Below are 16,695 nucleotides of genomic sequence, written 5' to 3' on the forward strand. Positions count from 1 at the left end.
AGTCTCCCTCTGTCGCTCAGGCTGGAGTGCAGTGGTGCAATCTCGGCTCACTGCATGCTCTGCCCCCTGCAGTTCACGCCATTCTCCTGCCTCAGCCTCCTGAGTAGCTGGGACTACAGGTGCCCACCACCACGCCCAGCTAATTTTTTGTATTTTCAGTAGAGACGGGGTTTCACTGTGTTAGCCAGGATGGTCTCCATCTCCTGACCTTGTGATCCTCCCACCTTGGCCTCCCAAAGTGCAGGATAGTGTTTTTGTGTGAAGGGGAGGCAGAAAGATGGGCTAGGAAAGGAGCACACAGGAAGATGTAGGTGTTGGAAATGTTCCAGGTCTTGGGTTCAATAGTGGGTTCATGTGTGTTCATTATGTTATAAATAAATACATAAATTAATAAGTGCCATACTTGGGCTAATGTTGACAATGTGTCATGATCAAGGACTATGATTAATTCAATTCTGATCATTCAATACCTTAAATGGAAGACAGAACTAGAGAGAGAGAAGACAGAACTAGGCAGTTAGCCTTCCTTCCTTTTTTCCTCCCTCCCTTCCTCCCCACCTGCCTGTCTTTCTTTTCTTCTCCTTTACCTTTAATTATTCCACAAACATCTACTGTCTGTTGACTGTATACACTGTGCCAGGCTGAGAACTAGGAACACTGGGATGAATCAGACACAATCCTGCCCCAAAGAGTCACCATGCAATGCGAGAGTCTGACAATTCCTCAAAGGTTTTCAAGGTGCTATGACAAATGTAAAGCAACAAGGTGTGGTAGGGCTTACAGAAGGGGCCCTTAACCCAGCCTGGGCTATTTGGGAAGACTGGAGCTTTCTGCTTTGACAAATTAGCAAGAAGAAAATGTGGTTGGGGGTGTAACAGGTATAAAAATGAAAAAGACAGCCTTGCCCTGGAAGAGCTCATATCTTGGGGTGAGGGACAAGAAAGGAGGCCACAACAGTGGGACTTGGGGTTGTGAGAGAGGCAAGCACAGTCTTGAGATGCACATAGGAGGGCACCGTGCTGTGCCTGCGGTGTTAGGAAGGCTTCCTGGAGGAGATAACATGTATATAGGCAGAGAGACAAAGTATGAATTAGTTACCTGGAAAGTCTGTACCAGAAAGAAAGGTAAGCATGTACAGTGGCCTGTGGCAGGAAGAAAGAGCATGAAGGGGGCCCCAGTGTGGCCTGGCCCAGAGTGCAAACGAGAAGAGGTGAAACTAGATGAGTAGGCAGGGAGCCAGATTCCATGAAAAAGCGTGACCATTATCCTGTGGGCCATGGGGTACCTCTGAAGGGAGTGGCAAGGGTGGTTTTTCCTTTATGAAGAGAGCCCAGCAGTAGAGTAGAGGTGAGGGGGCTGCTTTCGCTGCTGGGGAAAGAGATGGTGATGTTTGGGTTGTAGAGAGGAACAGAATTTGAGAGCTGAGCACCTGATGGGCAATGCCGCATGGCAGACTGGGCTCAAACACGATTGCTCCTGAGGGGTGGGCAGAGGACATTCAGACCTCACACAACACAGTTTTATGTTGCCACAGACCTCCTTGGAGCAAGCTTCAAGCTCCAAAATGTCTCAGAACTGAAAGTTTTTCCTCCAACTTCTATAAAACCAAGGTAAGTACTTTTGCAAGACAGAGAAGGAGTCCAAGATTTCAATAGCTAAAAACTGGGAAGTAGACTGTATACCATGTCTTGTGGGAGAAAGGCAGGAGGAGTGAGCGTCACAGCTTTGCTTTATCCAAGGGGTTCTGGACTCCTGACTCCAGCAGCTCCCTACTGCACCTTCTGCCCCAGGCATTACTCCGCCTTAGTCCAAGAATCCCACAAATGCTACAGAGCTTGGTCTACTCCTGAGAAGTAGAAGGAAAAAGATTTATTGTGCACCTACTACACGACAAGCTACAACCCACAATTGTACTCTGGAGACATTCTTCTGTTCCTGTTTACAAATGAGAAAGCTAGGACCCAAAGGCTTGGAACTGAGATTTAAGCCCAGAGCTGTCTGACTATGCCGGTGCAATACTGCACATTCTTTAGAGCAATACTGTGGCTAGTTTTTCACAGGTGTAGTTAGACTCACTCTTGGACAGTTAAGAACATCTTGTATTAGTTATCTACTGCTGAATAACAAATTGCTCCAACATTTAACTGATGAAAACAACAAACATTTATTATCTTACAGTTTCCATGCATCAGAAATCTGAGCACAGGTAGTTGGTTTCGGTGATTCACGATCTCCCATGAAGTTGCAGTCAAGGCATCACACAGGGCTGTAGTTTCCTATGAAGGCTCAGCTGGGGGGGCAGAGATCTGCTCCCAAGTTCACTCGTGTGGTTATCGGCAGGTCTCAGTCACTCACCATAGGGCCTCCCTCCACAGTGCCGCTGCAGGATATGGCAGCTGGGTTCTCCAGGGGGGTGATCCCAAAAGAGAGCAAGAGTGCATGCTCAAAACAGAAGCCACAGTCTTCTTATAACCTAATATTGGAAGGAACATCCCATTACCTCTGCTGTATTCTGTTAGTGAGAAGCAAATCAGTAAGTCCAGCCCACACTTTAAGGGAAAGGGTTTACACAAGGGAGTACATACCAGGAGTCAGGGATCACTGGGGGCCATGTAGAAGCTGCTGATCGCAATCTAAAGAATTTTAGTAACCAGGCTATCCTGGCTTCTCCCCAAATAGCAAGTTGTTTCCCTTGTTATCCAGAGGCTGGAGGATTTGGGGGTCTACAGGGACATAAGAGGGCCCTGTTTTGGACCACTCTTTTGTGCCTGGGGCATCATCTCATTGGGAAAGGCCAGTGTGGTGAACCTAACTGGAGCCCCTAAGGGAGAGGGGAGTTGTTTTCTCAAATTATGGCCACTGCTCCCTCCCTCCCTTGTCCTTGAAGCTACTGTGATGCTTCCCAGCAAACTGTGGAAGCAACAGGCATCCTGCACACACACACCCAGCCTGTTAACCAGATTGGTAGAGAAACCATCAGCATGATCATCTTCTTTAAACTTTCCTTTGCTTCTGAGCTTCTTTCCACAAATTTTCTTTTCTTGCTCCCCAGCCACATCCATAACCCCCACAGTAGCTCACAGCAGAGGTGCTCCAGGAGCTTGTCAATAGGAGGTAGGAAGGAAAGACACCAAGTGTGGATGTAGATTAGCACTGTCACTTAGGGCAGTTCAAATGACATTCACTGTCCTCAGCATCTATCCTGTGCTGGTGCAGGCCATCCAGAGATGTGTGAGGTACCTATACTTGCCCTCCAGGGGGGGCTCACAGTTTTAGGAGGGGCAGACATGCAAACAATGATGAAACGTTAGAATAAGTACAATGCATACATGTCAATACATACTTTTGTCACCTCATCATGGTTATCTTAGTTCATAAAGCATCATCTTATGCTTAGACTATTACAATAGCTGCCAACCTGATTTCCTCCATCCACCCATCCACTTGGCTGCTAAGAGGTCTTTCTGGAATGCAAATCCGACAACATCACTACCCTGGTTAAAGGCCTCCCCAAGTGATGGGGAAGGTCAAGCTCTTGATACAGTCCCCACCCAAGACCCTAGACACCATCCATCCCTACAGCTCCATCATACTCCCTCTGCTCATAGCACAGGCTCTGTGCTGTGATAGGTAGCTCTCCAGGTGACCATGTTGTACCCCTGCCTCCAGGAGCTAATTCATGTAGACACATTTACTAGGAAACATTCCCAGTTGCCTTTTCCAGTCTGACAAATTCGCCCCAGAACCTCTCTCAAAACGTTTCCTTCACAGAGTTGGATTGTCTTTACTTGTTTTCCGTGTCCTTGATGAAATGGGCACTCTGCATCTACTCTTTGCCTCTTACCTGGCACAGAGAGGGATTGGGTCAGCAAATGACTGCGTAATGGACCTGAAGTCAATTCTGGGAGGCAGACGAGAGCCACCAAGACCAGAACTTTCAATTTCCCCAAGGAAGCGCAGATACCAGAAGCTCCCTGGCGGCTTCTGTTTTGGCCACGCCCTTTTCCTCAACGCTCAGTTCAGGCTCCCAAAGACGCAGCCCACCATCAGCGCTGGTAGAGCAAAGAGACCGATTTTCTGCGCCTCGAGTGGGCGGGGAACGCTCCTTGAGCAGGTGCGGTATGAAATTGGACTTTAAGAGATGAGTTGGAGCCTGATCTCAAAAATAAAGTGTGGACATGTGTGTGTCCGAGGAAGGTGGATATTAAACTACCCTCTTTTCCTCCCGGCTGCTATTTCCCACGTGCGTTGAGTAAAGGCACCAAAGCTGCCTAGCGACTGGGTGTCTACTCCCCGTCAGGGGCACCCACCCTGGCGCTCCAGGCGCGCTTGAATGAATCCGGGAGGACCCGCGCGCATGAATGAGTGCGAGAGCTAGAGAGTGAGCGCGCGAGCGGGCGGGTGAGTGAATGGCGACCGCGCCGCCGCCTCGGAACAGGGGCGCGGGCGCGGGCTCCACTTCCCTCTCCCGCCAGCTGGTGGCCTCGAGAAGGTGGCGGCGCCGGCAGCGGCCAGGGCTGGGACGGCTGGGGCGCGGGATGGTGGGGGAAGGGGCGTTCCCGGCGACCGCGCCTTCCGCGGCTATTGGATTAGTGGCCTTCAGGGATGAGCTCAGCCAGATCGGCTTTCAGCTGCAGCCTCCGGGCCGGCAGGGAAGGCGGGGAGCGGGCGGCGGCGGAGGAGGAGGGGGAGGCGGCGGCGGCTGCAGCATCCAGAGCTGGCCGTGGCTGCCGGCGCGACCCGCGCACAAAGGCGCCCAGCCCCAGGGGAGGGCGATGAACACACCACATCCCGGGCCCGGGCCCCAGCTGCTGCTTCCGCTGCGTGCGCTCAGGACGCTGGGGAAGACGCCCGGCGCGCCCGGGGCCGGCGGCCGAGGCGCGGCCCGTGCGCCCTGAGCGCGGGACTCGTCGCCCTCCGGGTCAGGCGCCAAGCTTCCAAGCGGCTAAAGCGCGGGCCTTGGAGCGCCCCCAGGATCGCCTCAGTAAGGCGCTTCCCCACTCCAGGCCCGACCCCCGGCGCCTGAGCTCCAACTTCGCGAAGAACGCTTCTAACTCCAGGCCATCCTGCAGCGCAGAGGGGGCGCTGCTGCCGGGCATCAGCCGTGAGGACGCGCCCCTGGCCGTGGGGAAAGAGCGGGCATTCGCGGGTCGCTCGGGCGCCCCTGAGTGGGCAGCGGCGGCGGCAGCAGACTCCGCTCCCGGGAGTCCAGGACCTGCCAGCGCTGGGGATTCTTCCCGAAGAGGCGCTTGCCCTCTCGTTTATGGTGAGTACTCTCCAGCTCCTGGTGAGGGGCGCGCGGGGGCCGGGAGCCTAGATCCGGCTGCACGGACTTTGTGCGGGTGAGCACTCGACACAGCTGGCGCTCCTGGCGTCCCAGTCCCCGAGAATTCCTCTCTGCAGGTTGTGGCAGTTCGAGAAGGTTGATTTGCGCTCAGCCCTGGGGCGTTTGGGGCCCGGCCCTTGGTATCATGGGTTCTCTAAGCCCTTTGCTTCTCTGCGTAGTGGACAACGCACAAAAAACTGCCACCCGATTCACCCGCTTGGGTTTGGATCCAGGATCCGTCACTCACTGGCTGGGTGACCTTGGACAGGGCGACAAACCTCTGTTTCCTCATCCGTAAGATGGGAATAATTGTGCATGTTTTATAGGGGTATTGGAAAGATCTATGGGATGGTGCTCGTAGGTAGGCATGTGCCGGGCACACAGGAAGCACTCAATCATATGTTAGCTAGTATTATTATTAGCTTTGCGAGCCCAAGCTTGTTATCCAACTTTCCGGAGCTGCAGCAGTTCCCTCGTCCGTGTAATGGGGACAATAATTCCTGGGGATCTGTTCGTCCGGGGTATTCGGAGAGGTAGAAGTAAAGCACGGGTCACGCAATAAGCACCGGTGGCTGTTGTTACCGTTTATTCCTAACGCTGGGGCAGTAAGGCTGGTCCCCTGACCCGAGAGCGACTCGGGGACCAGTTCCTGGCCTTGCTTGAAGACAAACTTGTCTATGCTCGGGAAGGGAGGGGGCTGGGAGCTCAGGAAACCCTGGGCGCGGGGCTCTGGGAAGAAGGTAGGGGGCCAGAGCCTTGAGCGCGGCAAATGTGTCCGCCCTGGTCGCTCTGTAAGTGCCAGGGGCTCCAAGCCAGGAGGGGACGTCGAGCCCCCGACCTCTGACTGGCGGGAGAACCGGGGGAGTGGCTGCTCCCGCCGGCCCATGGCCAAGCGCAGGCTGCTGCCGATAGGAAGGAGAGGAGGGCACTTCTGTACCGCTGTCGCGAGAAGGTGGAGAGCTCTCAGTTCTGGAGTCAGGCTTGTGTTCGAATCTGTCTTCACCACCAGCTGGTGGTGTGACCTTGGGCAAGTTCTCTAACCTCCCCCAGCTTGGTTTCCTGGTCTGCGCCCCACCCTCCTCCTTGAGGGGTTGGGGGATGAAGATCGGAGTTCACTTATCTCAGACTCTGAGCCCTCTATCCTCCCACCCACTTTCTGCCCCCGCCCCGCCCCCCACCCCCGCAATTTGATGAGCTTAAGTCTGGAAGACGTGAAATGTGTAAAAGCATGATATAAACATCCTTTACCCAAGGGCATATTCCTCTGAGACACATACCCTCTAATTTATTCCATTTTTAAAACATTCTTTAAAAATCGTAATGAAAAGAATTTAAGCCACCTCTGGCAAACCACAAACAAAATTCAACTTACTGGTCATTCTACCCAAGTAGCTCTCCAGTTTGTATTTCTCGTTTATTTTAAAGATACGTTTAATGATATAAAAATAAAATCTGCAGTGAAAAGAAATCACCAGAAACAGTCAAAAGATATATGACAAACTGTCACATATGACATATGCCACTCCTATCACAACAGGCTCATCTCTTTAAATATGTAAAAGATTCCTGAGGCCAACAAACAAAAGATCAAATGAGCAAAGACACAATTTATATACGCAAAATAAAATAGAAATGATACTGAAACATATGACAAGATGCGTTATCTCAATAAGAAAAATGCAAGTTAAAATTAAAAGATTTTGTTTTTAATGTATCAAATTAGCAAGTAATCATAACCATTTATCAGAAGCATCTTTAAAAAATGTTGATCACATTTCTCCCTAGCTCAAGACCTCCTTAAGGCTGCCACAGAGTAAAATCTAGATGATCCCAGGGATCCTCAGGTCTGGTGCTGCCCTCCTCCACCTCTTCATCACCATTTTCCTCTCCCCCGCCACCCACTATCCTAGCCTTCTTGGTTCTACTCCAACACTCCAAAGGCTCATTCACTTGCTGTTCCCCCTGCCTAGAATATTTTTCCTCCTAGTTTTTCATACAACTGAAACTTCCTCATCATTTATATAGACCTGTCCTTGGAAGGGCTTCATTTCTATCCCAGAAAGTGGCCAAGCAGCAGTGGCCAGTGCAGAATTCCTTGACCTTTTGGGGAAAGACCTAGTACAACTCACCATACGGGAGTTACTTGATTTCCCCTGAGCTGCCCAACCTGTTGTCACACATCCATGCTCTCAAAAAGTTTTTTCTCTGTTGATACAGGAGTGAAGGGTCTCGGGCATGAAAATCAGGGGGTGCCAGGCCCTAGACCGAGGTCACCAGAAGTCTCTGCCTATATATGTACTATATAAGAACATAGTACGTACTCTTGATTTATGTGAACATGACCATCTGTGGCAAGAAAAGATCAACTATAAAAAATTTAAAAGCCAGCAACACATTTTTAATCAAACATGGCTCCTCCATAAGCCAACTAATTTATTTGCTGCTGATCAGTTCAAGAAATAGGGATTTGTTTTGAGGCTATAGGAAAAACAGTTGTGGGGAGCGTGTCCTTTGGGAAAGACAGTGGTATACCTCAAACCAGTTATCATGAACTTTGTGGAACTTGAGAAGAACTTTCCTAAGCAGTGCTGATTGCGTGTGATTTTTGCTTTACACATTGAGTTCAGAACTTACTCCATTTAAAACGTATACACCTGGTGGCTCATGCCTGTAATCCCAGCACTTTGGGAGGCCAAGGCGGGCGGATCTCAAGGTCAGGAGATCGACATCCTGGCTAACATGGTGAAACCCCATCTCTACTAAAAATACAAAAAATTAGCCAGGCCTGGCGGTGTGCGCCTGTAGTCCCAGCTGCTGGGGAGGCTGAGGCAGGAGAATGGTGTGAACCCGGGAAGTAGAGCTTGCAGAGAGCCGAGATCACACCACAGCACTCCAGCCTGGGTGACAGAGTGAGACTCCATCTCAAAAAAAAAAAAAAAAAAAAAGGCAAACCATGCTGGAGGTGTAGAGTGGCTAGTCCTTCTTCAGTCTGACAAGCACTTCTTAATGTAACCAGAGGTAACAGGTACAAGGCTGTGTATGAGTATTGGAGATAAAGGCTGGTTGGGTGCTGGCTCCACCAAGAAATGCAGATGTTGTGGTGCAAGAGATAGCGGCAGGAATCAACAGCTAAGATGAAGACAAAGTGGGATGGAGGGCAGAGGGTGCAGTGGGACATAGGGAATAGGACATAATGGGGCAGAGGGAAGAGGATGCAGTGGGCTGGGGGGCTGCCATGGAGGGGTGTCTTGTTCTGCTTCTGCTAGAAGGGGCGGGGGAGTGAGAGAATGTCAGCCAGGTCAGAGAAGATGGGAAGGGTCCCAGGATGTGCTGACGAGGAGAGTCTGGCATGATGGGTCTGAGGTGGGCAGTGATGACAGACAGTGTGGGAGAAATAAGAGCAGCCTGGAAGGCCCCTGGGTTCCAAGCAAAAAGGTGCAGCTTCTCTCCGAAGAAACCACTTGGAGGGTTGAATGAAGAGATTGGTGGGTGTCTTGGTCAAATTTACCCGTTGGCAGCATGGAGAGGGGGCTGGCGGGCAAAGACTGGAGTCAGGGAAACCCGCTAAGAGACCAGTGAAGTAATCCAGGCAAGGTCTGAACTAGGGGAAAGGTGAGAGGGTTGGGTAGTGGGAACTGAGAGACGGGATCCATGGAAGGAACAGTGACATGGAGAGGAACCTGGTATGTGAGAGAGGGAAGAGGCCAGGCTCAGCCCAGGACCTACAGATTCCGAGGTGCCCATGGACCACAGATGTCCCACATGGCTGAGAGTGTGGGTGTGTCCATGGTAGGAGGCTTACGATGGAAAGAGGTCAGCTGGCCTTACAAGGTCATTTGAAAGAACACCCAGGCAGGGCTGGCCAGTGGCCTCTAGTAGGAGGGTCTTGTGCTGAGGAGAGTGAAGGCAGCACTGGAGACCCGGCTTGAGAGTGTCTGCAGGGCGCTGGAGATGCAGGTCATAAGAGAAGATGCATGGAGAGAGAGAGTGAGAAGCAGAAACTGAGGTTGAAGCTATGGACTTGGGGGTGCCCCATTGATGGGGGTAGGCAGGAAGACCCTGGAGCCAGGAGGACACAGGAAAGCTGCTGTGGTAAGCTCTACACTTCAGTGTGCTCATATGTGTGGTGGGAGATGCTGGAGCAGTGCCAAAGTCATCCATCTGAGCTTTAAACTTGTGAAATGTCATGTGCGGTGAACTGGAGCTCTGCTTTCTCCAGAAGCGAGTGGGCCTGGGCCCGGTTTGCGGGCCACAGAGACATTGCACCTGTTGTCTACCTTTAGGAGATATCCACCTGTTATCTGCATTCTATGAAATGCGCAAGTTGTACAGATTCCTGGGGCTGGAGCAGCTCCCTCCCCGATCCTGCTCCCTTTCTCCTCTCTTCCTCTCATGCTCTCTACTTTCCTCCTTAGTATCTCAAAAATGCCCCGAGAGATACTGTAGGCTTAACAGAGGGATCTTCAGAAATCCCAGCAGGTCCCTGTTATGACCTAGCTCAAGCCAGAGGCATGAATAGTTCTGCTTTTCTTTTAGGCATTCTGTTTCCAGACAAGAGTGATACCAAGTGGGGAAAGTTCATCTTGGGAGGTAAATGAGGGGTTGGACGCAAACCTTATCATGTTTTCATCGTCGTTTTCCCCAGAGGGCTTCATTAAATGGCACCCTTCCCATCTTCTCCCTTCATGCTTTGACCCAGCCCAGACATGCTGGGCCTCAGGGAGGCCAGCTGCCCTGCAAACAACCTCCAAATGTGCCTGGGGCAGGCCTCTGGGCACAGGGGCAGCTGCAGTGACCAGGCTGGCCGGAACTGCACGTGGCCTCGCTGGCTCAGTGGTACGTCTCTTTCAAATGACCTTGCAGAGCTTGCTGCCCTGGTCACAGCCTAGCAAACCTCCTTCATCCCATCCGCTGCTCTCCTTGCTGGCTGACAGCCCAGCTTGCACCTTGGGGGCCCCTGGCTCAGTCACGCGTGGGAGGATTCCCATGGAAACCCCAGGAGAAGGAGAGGCTCAGGGAAACCTCATTGATTCTCACTACAGGAAGACAGGCGTGAGATGATTCCACCTGGAACTGGACAGATGGCTCTCTTTGTGAGCTCTTGGGGAAGAAAGGGCTTGCCCAGCCAGTTGTAGCCTGAGCTCCATGTGTGTATAGCAGGGAAAAGCTAATGAACGCCTATGAACAGAACCTTGGGGGTTCTTTAGTTCATTCATTGTTGGTGCGTTCATTCTGAATGAGCATCTTTAATAAAACAGCCTCCCTACTTAATATTTGCACAAGAAAAATCTTAAAAACATTCCAGTTAAACTAAGGTCAGGCACCTATCATTGGTACCTTTGCACAGAGCTAAAAATTGAAAAATAAAGACAGGAAATAAATAGTCTGAGCTCATAGTGCTCTGCATTCCCAGTTCATTCTTACATGTTGGTTCTTTCTAAGGCAGTGTATTGCTTTTCTTCATTTGTTCATCCTTGTGCATTCCATAGACATTCACCCACCACTTTCTCTAAGCCAGGCCCATGGGGACTCTGATGAGAGAGACCCGGCCCCTGCTCCCCAGTCACCCCAGTCCGATGGGAGGGAGGCAGCCAAACAGACATCATGTCCCCTTGTGATAAGTGCTGTGGTGGGCACAAGTATAAGGGCTGTGAGAGCACAGGGGGCTGGGGAGCTCCCCAGAGTCACTAATATCTAATATCCTGAAAGCCTCAGAGAACCTGTGGAGGATTTTGAGCAGGAGCATGATTAGATCAACTTTGTACTTTTACAAGTGCTGTAGTATATATTTGAAAGGTATGTGCAGTCTATAAAGGAATTCCAGTGGTATCTAAGTGGATTTCTTTTTACAGTCTTTGTCATTATTCAGATCTGTGGCGGAGTCTGACCCCTTCGGTGTAGGCTGTCTCCCTAAGGGAAAGTGGTTGAGTCTTATGCTTTTCAGCAGCCTGAGATCCCCAGACCAGCATCATTACTGCTGGCTAGATGAAAGAAGGAGACTTGCCCCCACCTCTGGCTCCGGCAAGTCCAAAGCCAGAGGCCACATAGAGAGAAGGGCATTTCACGCAGTCACTACCAATCCCCACAGCAGTCATGTCTTCTTGCAGACCTCGTGCCTGTTGAACTCAGCCAGACAGGCCTCTGTGGCTGTGATTTTGGGTCCCAGGCCTCTGAAGACTGTGCATCATATTTTTCAAACTAATGAGGTTCCTTAAACAGTGTGGCATTGCCACTTCGTGTCTCCTCATTCCCCTGTCGGGTAGGAACATCTGCTAGGGTCCTGGGAATGGCAATTAGCAAATTAGAGTTTTTGTTTTCTTGATCAGCCGTGATTGAAGCCCCAGAGCAGATCCTTCCGGATAATGTCATTAAGCATCCCCATCCAAGCATGATGTAGGAAATTAAGTTTGGTTTTGGGGGAAAGTGACGGAGGCACCCTTTGGCATTCTTCAGGATGCTGGCTGCTTACGGGGTTGAGAGATGATGGTATTCCTATCAGGAAGGTGGATTCTATTGTATGTCCCATGTGCCTGGCCCAGTGTTGTGTGCTGTGGTGGAGAAGAGGAGAGGAGAAATGTGCTAAGTGGCCACTCCCTCTGGCTGGAGAGAGAAGGCAGGGATGAGCCTGAGTTGGCCACTGCTATGCCCCTCGCTCTCAGCTGCACAGTGCCTGGCACTGTGTTCACTAAGCATTTTTTGAACAAATAAATGAGGGTTGGAAGCAGGGAAGGATGCAAAGCAGTAGCTAATAAAGGAGCAGACTGGATATAGCCAAGAGTCAGCTGCTCAGGAGTGGGAGTCCAACTGTGATAGTGGCATTACTGGGCTTCATGTCCCCATATCCTGACTTTAGCCCTGGCACTTTCTCTGCTTCATCCTCTGAAAAAGAACTGAGCATGAGCCCTCCCTGAAGCCCAGCACAACCTCTCCACAGTCCCTCTGTGTGCTCTGCCCCATGTTCAAAGTACCAGGCTTGTGTCTTGCATGGAGGGAGTGGGGCAGTGGCTGGGAGCACAGAAGTGCTGGTGAAAGCTTCCTGCCATCAGAGGAATGCCCTCAAGGTAGAGAAAAGCAGATCAGTAAGGCCTGAAAGATGTCCCCCCTGACTGATGCAAGGGTGGACAGAGATACAGGGCAGGCCCCTGGAGGCCTACTGGATCCGGGCAGGCTTCCTAGAGGAGGTGGAACTCACTCTCATGGACTAATTATCTCTCGAAGACTCTACCTCCAAATACTGTCACACTGGGGCTTTGTGTTAGGCCATTTTTGCATCGCTATAAAGAAATACCTAAGACTGAGCAATTTATATCGAAAAGAAGTTTAGTTGGCTCAAGGTTCTGCAGGCTTTACAGGAAGCATGGTGCTGGCGTCTGCCTGGCTCCTAGAGAGGCCTCAGGAAGCTTACAATCATGGCAGAAGGTGAAGGGAGAGAAGTCATGTCACATGGTGAAAACAGGAGCAAGAGGCGAGGGTGGGGAGGTGTCGCGCACTTTTAAATGAGCAGATCTCTCTCCAGAACTCAGTCACTATCCCTAAGACAGCACCAAGCCTTGACAGACTCGCCCCCATGACCCAGACAGCTCCCACCAGGCCTCACCTCCAGCACTGGGGATTACAACTCAACGTGAGATTTGGGCAGGGACAAATATCCAACCTATATCAGGCTTCAACATGTGAATTTGGGGAGGACACAATCAGTTCATAGCAAGGCACATTCAAGTGGTGAGATGGCAATGTTGGAGGACGTCCACAATTTAAAAGAGCACTCACCACTTACTGGAAGCCCTGTGATGTGCCAGACTTTACAGGTGTCTGCTCTGATACTTGCCAAGGCAGGCAAGGTTAGCACATAGTTAGCAGTACTTCCAACTAGTCTCAGAGAGGTTAAGGCCTGGCCTAGGGCCCAACAGACAGATGCGGATTCACATCCAGGTCTGTCCTTCATTAGATTGCCCAGCTGCTAGTTTCCCTTAACGGCTTGCCATTCATGGACGTGAGCACTCTGCGGTGTGCCCTGTACTGGGGGAGCAGCAAAGGGGCTGTCTATTTACATGCCCACCTTGTCACACCACAGTGTGAGCACCCTTCAGGATCTCTGCCTGCCTCTGGTAGAGACAGAGACTTTGAGACTATGATTGCAAAGGAGAGCACTGTGCTCTCAGTGACCCAGTATGGGCCAAGCCAAGTACTAGTAAGAGGTCTCCCCTGGGGCTGCTGTTTGGCTGTTGCTTTCAAACACGTGTAAGTGTCTTTTCAACAACAGCAACTCCAAAGTTGGCATGGTTGTGTGCAAAGATAAAGCAGTTTTCCTTAGAAATGTTCTGTGTGGGCCACACAGAGCTGGTTATAGTCATTGCCGTGGAGAAGGCATTATTCTAAACAACATGGAGGAAGACATAAGAGCACAGGCTTGTCATATGGTGACTCTGGGATTGATCCCAGTCCTGCCACTTCCTGGCTGTGTGACCCCAGGTTATGCAAGTTATGCAACCTCTCTGAGCCCAGGCTGCTATTAGAAACAGTGCTGCGTATGTATGCATGTGCTGTGTACATAGGTAGTTTTGTGCATTTGAGAACACATCTGAATACATGCTGGAAGTAGAGTTGCTAGGTCAAAGGGTTTGCACATTTGCAATTCTGAAAGACGGTGTTAATTTGCCATTTGCTGAGGCTAAACCAGTTTATATCCATTTTAGCAATGTATGAGTCTGTCTTTTGTTCCACACATTCTCCAAGCATGCGTTATCCATTTTTTTGACCTTTGATAATCTGATAGACAAAAATGGCATTTCAATGGAGTTCTAACTCATTTCTTTTTCAGTATACATTGAGTATCTTTTCAAAGAAACCATTTGTTTCTGTGTAAACTGTTGATGTCTTTTCACATTTTGTACTTGTATTCATTTGTAGGAGTGTGTCATATATTTGTTGGTGTGTTGCAAATTTTTTCCTATGTTAAAACAACAAACAAGTCTAACTTCTTTTACAAGTGCTTTTAGCTACACCGTTTTGTTATTTCCCATATTCATTTCTTATTTTACAGATTTCTGTCTTCTCCCCCATTAAATGATTAAATGGTTTATGTTTTACGTGTTTTTAAAAATTTAGTTACTTAAGTCATGCATTTAAAGTATATTTAGTAATATGTTAAAATGCTAATTACATCATTTTTAGGTGTAATAATCTAAATAAAGGTCCATTATACCAATTTTTAAAAATAAAATTTACTATAATTTGTAGACAACAACAAAATAAAAGAGAATAAAGCGAAATTCCTCCGAAAGCTGACAATGTTTATATCTGGTTAATGAGTAGGAGAAAGAGGTGAATTCTAGTTTTTGCCCTTTTTTTGTATTCCCTAAAATTTAGACATTTATGTAAGCTTTTCTAATTAATGGGCTTTATTTCTTCAGAATAGTTTTAGATTTAAAGAAAAACTAAACAGATAGTACAGAGAGTTCCCATATGGTCACGCCATTTACCACCCTAGTTTCCCCAATTATTAGCATCTTACATTAGTATTGTATATTTTTCACAACTAATGAACCAGTATTAATAATTATTAACTTCTTTTAATAATTAATATTATAGTTAAGTTATTAGTATTATTAACATATTTTTTCAGATTTCCTTTTTTCCTCAGATTTCAGTTTTTGCCTAATATCCTTTTTCTTTTCTTTCTTTTTCTTTTTTTTTTTTTGAGATGGAGTCTCCCTCTGTTGTCCAGGCTGGAGCACAGTGGCACAATCTTGGCTCACTGCAACCTCCACCTCCAGGGTTAAAGTAGTCCTCCCGCCTCAGCCTCCCAAGTAGCTGGGATTACAGGCGTGTGCCACCACACCTGGCTATTTTTTTTTTTTTTGTATTTTTAGTAGAGATGGGGTTTCACCATGTTGGGCCTGGCTGGTCTTGAACTCTTGACCTCAGATGATCCACCTGCCTTGGCCTCCCAAAGTGCTGGGATTCCAGGTGTGAGCCACCAATCCTGGCTCCTAACATCCTTCTTCTGTTCCAGATCCCATCTGGGATACCACATTACGTGGAATTGTTAGGTATCCTTAGGGCCGTCTTCACTATGATGATTTCTCAGACTTTGGTTCTGATGACCTTGCTGGTTAGGTCAGGTATTTTGTGGGATGGCCTCCAAATGGAATTTGTCCTTTGTTTTTCTCATGATTAGAGTGAGGTTATGAGTTTTAGGGAAGATGCCCATAGAGGTAAAGTGCTATTTCATTATATCGTATCAAGGGTACATACTATCAACATGATAGATTAATATAATAGTAATATAATAATATAATATGATACATTACATGATTAGCTTTAATAGTTTATATGTTTTATTGGTTTGGTTTTTTGTGGTAGAACCAGCTCTTGAGTTTTTGCTTAGTTCTATTATTTCCCTATTTTATTATGCTCCATTCATTTTTAAAAATTTAATATCATAAATATACCAGCCATGATTTCCTCTGAGAACGGCTGTAGAGGCATCCCGCAGGCTCTAGTATATGGAATGCTTTTTGTTATTGTTGTATTCCAGATATTCTGCAATTTCTGTATGGATTTCCTTTTTGATCTGAGTCGGAGTCAAGTTGTTTAAAGAATTTTTTAAAATGCCCAAGTGATAGGATTTTGTGATCTATAATTTTATGATTAATTTCTAGTTTTCCTTCTGTGTTATCAGATACTGTATTATTTTTGCTTTTTTGGAAGTTTCATTTGTGACCTAATATACGAGAAAATTTTTTTGACGGTTCCATGAACACTTGAAAAGAACATGCATTCTTTGTTTTCAAGGTATAGAATTTGATGAATACACTAATTAGATCTGTCTTATTAATTATGTAATTTGGTTTTTCTATGTCTTTACTTAATTTTGGTCCATTGGTCCATCATGAGCTAGAAGAGGGAAATTAAAATTATATGCCTCTGATGTGTATCTGTCTAAGGTCCCTCCTTATATTTCCTCTTGCTTTTGCTCTGAATTTTGGGGCTATTTGGTGAGTTCAGTCTTCAACTGTGGATCTTATTCTTTATTATTATTAAGTGTTCTTGTCTCACTTAAAGCCTTTTGTCCTGAAATCAACTTTAGTTGCCTAATATTAAGATTACAGTGCCTGCTTAGTTTGAGTTCACACTTCCCTGTTATGTGTTTGCCTTTCCTTTATTTTCAAAATTGTTAAATCACTTTGCTTTGGGGAATGTCTCTCATATGTAGCATATGGTTGGGGGTTTTGTGTTGTTCCCCAGTCTTAGAATCTTTTTTTAGCAGTTTACTACAGCCATTTAATGACATGGTTAATATTTTGGTCTTAGTTTTACTATCATATTTCATGCTTTCATGCCTCTCTTGCTTTCAAACAAAATCT

At 48.0% G+C, this 16,695-nt stretch overlaps 1 protein-coding gene across 7 annotated transcripts in view; it reads left to right on the forward strand.

Annotated features, from left to right (window-relative positions):
• Window positions 1-4,617: 4,617 nt before the first annotated feature.
• LOC105469976 (splA/ryanodine receptor domain and SOCS box containing 4) overlaps window positions 4,618-16,695 on the forward strand; it is an 88,756-nt gene continuing 76,678 nt past the window's right edge. For 6 of the 7 annotated variants that reach the window (XR_980175.3, XM_011721626.2, XM_011721627.2 and 3 more), the window contains exon 1: window positions 4,676-5,266. The gene's annotated coding sequence lies outside the window, so the exon portion shown is untranslated. Of the gene's footprint in view, window positions 5,267-16,695 lie in introns of all 7 variants that reach the window. The other variant, XM_011721624.2, reaches the window with a different exon arrangement.

This window comes from Macaca nemestrina, chromosome 2, assembly GCF_043159975.1.
Source record: "Macaca nemestrina isolate mMacNem1 chromosome 2, mMacNem.hap1, whole genome shotgun sequence".
Classification (NCBI taxonomy): domain Eukaryota; kingdom Metazoa; phylum Chordata; class Mammalia; order Primates; family Cercopithecidae; genus Macaca; species Macaca nemestrina.